General features: G+C 38.6%; 1 non-coding gene across 1 annotated transcript; it reads right to left on the minus strand.

Moving 5' to 3' along the window:
• Positions 1-5507: 5507 nt before the first annotated feature.
• On the minus strand, positions 5508-5611 carry LOC147492997 (small nucleolar RNA R71). The gene has a single exon (XR_015200613.1). It is a non-coding gene; the product is annotated as a small nucleolar RNA R71 (small nucleolar RNA).
• Between the last annotated feature and the right edge of the window lie 374 nt (positions 5612-5985).

Genomic DNA, 5985 nt, shown 5'->3' on the forward strand with positions numbered 1-5985 from the left:
TTGACTTGCCTGAGATTGCTGGAGATTAAGCTGAGACTGTGCAATAAGCTCTAGAACACTTTCAAACTTTTGATTTTTCTGTGATAGCAAAGTAATAGCATTCTCCAGGTTGGCAGGTGAGGCATAATTTCTCATAGGATCAGGCATTAACTCTCCACTTGTATTAGAATTCTGCTAAGATTATAATTGTTGTTGAGAAACCAACTGTGAAACTTGACTTGTCTGTGGAATATAACTTTGATCTTGAGAACCTGGGGGTCCAGTCCTCTATCTCCAATAATTGCCTTGAAAGTTATTACCACCTTAGTTGGGCATCTGAAATGAGTTTATATTGTACTCTCCAACTGATGCATGTTGATAGTAACCAGGACATTCTAGAGTTGCATGAGAAGTGTCCGAACAGACTTCGCAGTATTGGCTAGCTTGCATGAATGGGAGAGATTTAGCTTGAGACTTGTTGATCTTGGAGGGATTCATGGAGAACTGGTTGAATTTCTTACTCGAGTTTCAATCTTTGGTGGCCAGCGGCCGCCAATGTAGACTTCAGTTCTTGATCTGATTGTTCATGTGCTTGGTAACCAAATTACTTTGGCTCCCCCTCCATGCTAGCAACATCCTAGTTGCTAGTAGTAGTCCATTGTTGTGTTTCTTCAGCTAAATTCTCGAGAAAGTTGTAAGCTTCCTCTCCATCCATTGATGTAAACTTGCCTTTGTGCATTGACTGTATCATTTGCTTGTTCATCATCGAGAGTCCTCGATAGAAAAAATGAGCCAGTGTGCTCTTGTCATATCCATGATATGGACACGAGACTAGCAGATTGTTAAATCGCTCCCAACTATAATGATATTCTTTAGTCGCTTTTCCTTTGAAATTGTTGATAGCTTGCTGCATGGCATCAGTCTTCTGGGGTGGGTAGAACTTGTTCATAAACTTCATTCTCAACTTCTCCCAGTTGTCTATTGAATTGATCGGCTGTGCAGTTAACCATTCGGAGGATTTACCTTCGAGTGAGAGCGGAAAAAGAATCAACTTGATACTCTCATCTTTGATATTCTGGTTCTTGAAAGTTCTGAGGACTGATAGAAATTTGTTCATGTGAACATATGGCTGAACATTGTCTGAACCATTGAACTTTGGAAGCATAGAGATTACTGATGCTCTAAGTTTAAACTGGTTAGATTCTGTCTCTGGAAAAACAATATTGCTGGGTGGGTCTCCAATGATTGGTGAATAGAAATCGCTCAGCTTCTTCCTCTGTTGTGTTTCCATGGGTGGGATAGCTTCAGGATTATTGGTGTCCATAACACCTCCATCATTGCGTGCAGCCATTGTATCAATCTCATCTAGTATTCTTGTGAGTCGGTTATTAAACCTTGTCCACTGTTGTGTTCTTACCGGACGATGAAATGGACGACAGGGCATACACTAGAAGATGCTATGCGAAAAATGACGAAAAACTATCCTACAATGCTTGAATAATATGCAACACTATTCTAAATTATACTAAAATATAAAACTACTTTCCTTCAACTGGGTTGGCCTTTGCAGCTAGTATCTCGCCCGTTATCTAAAGATGTCTCTTCTAGGGTTATGGTGAATCACTTGGATTGCTTAAAGGGTGACCTCCTCCCCCAGATGGGAAATTAGGGTCCCCCCCCCCCTAAACACATGGTCAAACCAACTTTCAAGTCAAACAACTGAAAATGACATAAATGCCCCCACCTAATTAAAATTGAATATTTTCTTTTTGAAAACAATGAGGGCATTTGTGTAATTTTCAATTGTTTGACTTGAAAGTTAACAATCAAACCAAGTTGACCGTGTGTTTAGGGGGGAGACCCTAATTTCCCATCTAGGGGGGGGGGGGGGGAATCCTAATTGGCTCATCTAGTGGGGGGGAGTTAACCCTTGCTTAAATACCACGACCCACAGACGATAGTCTATTTGTCAAGATTCAGATAAGAAACACTAGAGTTTGATGTTTTGCTGTGTTGGCTTACAACTTCAATTGTTGAAAAGGTCCTAAATGTAATTATACTAGAAAAGCAATAAAACTAAACTACGATGCAACTATATTAAGAAAGCAATAAAACTAAACTACGATACAACTATACTAAGAATGAAATAAAAAAGAATGAAGATTCGACTAACCTCGATGGTAGATCTTGTCTTCGAGATATCCTTCAAGCTTCTCTCTTTCTCAAAAGGATGGATGATGTGGCTAAAATTACCTCAAGATCCGAAGTTCTAATCTTGAAAGAAAACGTTAAACATAAACAACTTAAAACGGCAGCGGCGCCATTTGACACGCGCTCCTTTTGTGTGTGAGATGGTATATGAATGATGGTCGTTGAAGAAAATAGAAGCGTATCAAAACCTAATTATCCCTCAATGAGTAAAGGATGAGTAGGATATCGTTCCACTTTTAAGTGTATATTTTTATGAAGGACAGGAGGACTAGAAAGGTGGTTTGAGGGATTAAAACTATTATTATAGATATTCTAGATTTTAATGCTAAACTAAACTAAACTAACTAAACTATTTAGAATTTATAGGAGAGGGAATTCAAGAGATTAAAATCCACCGATACTTTTGACCTATGACCTTCTGCTTCATGGTTGTTCTTACAAGTAGACTACAATTAGGCAATCGAGCGAGTGCCGATGCCCTCTTATTATAGATATTCTAGATTTTAATGCTAAACTAAACTAAACTAACTAAACTATTTAGAATTTATAGGAGAGGGAATTCAAGAGATTAAAATCCACCGATACTTTTGACCTATGACCTTCTGCTTCATGGTTGTTCTTACAAGTAGACTACAATTAGGCAATCGAGCGAGTGCCGATGCCCTCTTGGACGAAACATCGTTAACAATTAACTCTACTTAAGGTTGTTCCTATGTTTATGCTATTAATATCTTCTTTCCTTTTATGTGAGCTTGGGCAGCTATTCAATGAATCACCATCTAAGGTAAATGATAAGAGCCCAAAACTGTAGTTTTAACCCTTTAGCAGTCATACTTTTAGACCAATTATGTGAGTAATAAGTAAGAGTTAATACTGATTACGTGTTTTTATGTATTTCAGGCTTCAAAGTCAATTATGTGCAGGAATGTGCCACTTTGATGAGATAAAGGAGCAATGGTTGGTTACTAAGGAGTTCGGTGATTAAAGGCCAAGATTCAAGAAGACAAAGCCTTTGTAAAGCCTGGTCAAAAGATGAAAAGTCAAGGTCCACGCAGTGACTTGAAACAAAAAACAAAGACGAGAACTTCCGAAGACCATATCTTTGGACTCAGACCTTGGAATTGGGCCTACCTTATGTCAAAACGACCGGCTCGGAAAGAGTTTTCCAATGGACCAAGCCTTGACCCAATCAGAGGAGTAGAAGTGGACGAAAAGTCTGTGGAAGGCAACTACAGCTGAAGAGGCCTTTTTGGACTAAAATAATTGGGTTTTGGGCCTGATTCTCTGGCCCAAAACATGGCTCCAAGCCCATGCACGATTTTTGGATCTGGATGTATAAAAACAAAAGCTTAGCTCTTTGTTAATGGTAGCTAGTTAGACCTAAATTAATATATAGAATTCTAGATCTAGTTTTATTAATTAATTAAGTTTTAGTTCCATTTCAATTCCTGTTTTAGATTAAATCTTTGAATCATTGTTCTTGATTGATTAGATAAATAAAATAGTTAGTTTGTCAATTTCGAATTTGGTCATTTCCATTCTAGATCTAATTTCAAATCTTGTTCTTATTTCATTCCAGCCATTAAATTAGATTCATTATTGTTTAATTAAGTAAATCTCAATTTCTTACATTATGTTTAGTTTAGATTCAATGGGAAATGTTAGTTTGATGACTCAAGGCTAAAACCTCCATTAGAGGGGTTGATGAAGCCTTGATGAAAACTTAGTGGTTAGTATAGAATTGGTTGTAGAATCTATTCCACTCTAGAAGGTCGTGTTCGCCATGAGAATGGGTGGGCGACCTCACATGCTAGTTAGTACTTGGTAGAAATGCCATGAACACTAGGGATTAGACTCGAAATTCTTGTCGTGAAAACGTAAGAATCGAGATACGACAATATATACTAGGTTATTAAGTTGGAATCGAGGTGGATTTAATTCCCCTATATTTCTTTATCTAGATTGAAACAATCGTAATTCCGTAGCTTTCGTAGATTAACTTTGGTTTATATTTTATCTTGTTATTTATTATATTATTATATCTTGTTAATTAAATTAATGCGTCTTGTTAGAATAACATTTCGTAAAGCTCTCATTAGACTTAAGACTGATTTCTTAGACTTAGAAAACAATCCATGCTAGAGAACTAGGAGTGGAACGAACTTCCTACTCCACTTAGTGCAATTCGCATCGAGTAGAAGCTTTGATAATTGAGATTAAAAGATCAGTTTTAGTTTACTTACGTTTTGAAATCATCGTTCATTTCGTAGGTAAACTATTCATTTTACATTTATCAAATGGCGCCGCTGCCATCTTAGTTGCACTTTAGCATTGTTTTCATAGTAGAATTAGTCATTTTAAGTCCCATTAAACCCACCCACCCTTGTTTGTTTCATACCGTGGTTGCCCATTTCAGCTTTGACAAATTCCGCGAAAAAATACGGAGCCCCGCTCTAAGGAGAGCGACCAGCTAAGTTACTGGAATTTCATCTACCTACCGAAGCTACGCTTCATACCAAGCGCGACCAGCCAAACACCGAACTTCGACTTTACATCGACAAGGCATCGACTTGCAGCGCCAGCGCCTCTTTAGCTGAAATTTCGGTTTCCACAGGTTTGATTCGAACTTCGACTTGTCAAGTTTTTCGTTCTCTAATCTCTTATATACACTTAACAGCGTACACAAGACGCTATTCATAAGCCGAAGCAAGGACGCTTATCGGTATTCCTTTCTTCCATACCTCGCATTTCCGGTTAGAGGTTTTCTACTAGTATATCGAATTGTTTGGAGTGTTGCATGTTTAGTTAAGCTCAACTTAGTCTTTCATGAGATTAAGGTCCGGTCGAACAAAACAACAAACGTAATTACACGGCAACAAACAAGTCTATCTAGTACACCACCCACGACACCTCTAGCTACTATCACACACACCATACCCCGACATAATGGTGAAGGAAGAGAGACTCCTCTCTCCGACTTTTACAAAGCCTTGAAATGATAGCCCTAAATCTTGCATCGTTCTAGCGGACCCGATTAGGGATTTTCGAATCCCCAAACATATTTAATTTGTTACCCGTTTTTCATGGGTTAGACCATGAAAAACCTTATCAGCACATGCGTAGGATTGAACAAGTCCTTACAACATTCCATCATCCTACGGTAGGTGCGGAACAAATTAAACTGAGGGTATTCCCTTTCACATTAGCCGTTAAGGCGGCGTCTTGGTTAACTGCCCAAGCGCCTAATTCTGTGGACTCGTGGGCTAAACTTGTTCACCGTTTATGGAACATTTTACCCACCCCTAAAGACGGATGAGATGCTTTCCAAGATTCATTTTTTCCGACAGAATCCTCATGAATCATTTTCTGAGGCATGGAATCGTTTCACCGATCTCCTTATAGAGTGTCCACATCATAACTTAGCTAAAGACACGTTAGTTCGTGCCTTTTTCAAAGGTCTTCTACACCACCATAAAGAAGTCCTTGACATAATGAATGGGGGTAGTTTCCTAAGTAAAGGAGCCCCCTGAGGCTTACAAATTTTTAGAAGACCAAACTAGACGTAATAATAGTTGGGGGTAGTGATGATATCCCCGCCAGCCTAGTTCTTCTTCAACGATCAAGGTCACGCGGTATGTTTGAGAAGAAAACCGATCCGAACTTAAAAATTTACTCGAATCTCTAACTAAAAAGTAGAGGTTATTTCGCTCAACAAAAGCCTATCCCCACATGAATGTAAACTCCAACCCATGTAATTTCTGTTTGAGTCCAAAAGCACCACGGCGATTATTGTCC

The sequence above is a fragment of the Coptis chinensis genome, chromosome 6 (genome assembly GCF_015680905.1).
Source record: "Coptis chinensis isolate HL-2020 chromosome 6, ASM1568090v1, whole genome shotgun sequence".
NCBI classification, from domain to species: domain Eukaryota; kingdom Viridiplantae; phylum Streptophyta; class Magnoliopsida; order Ranunculales; family Ranunculaceae; genus Coptis; species Coptis chinensis.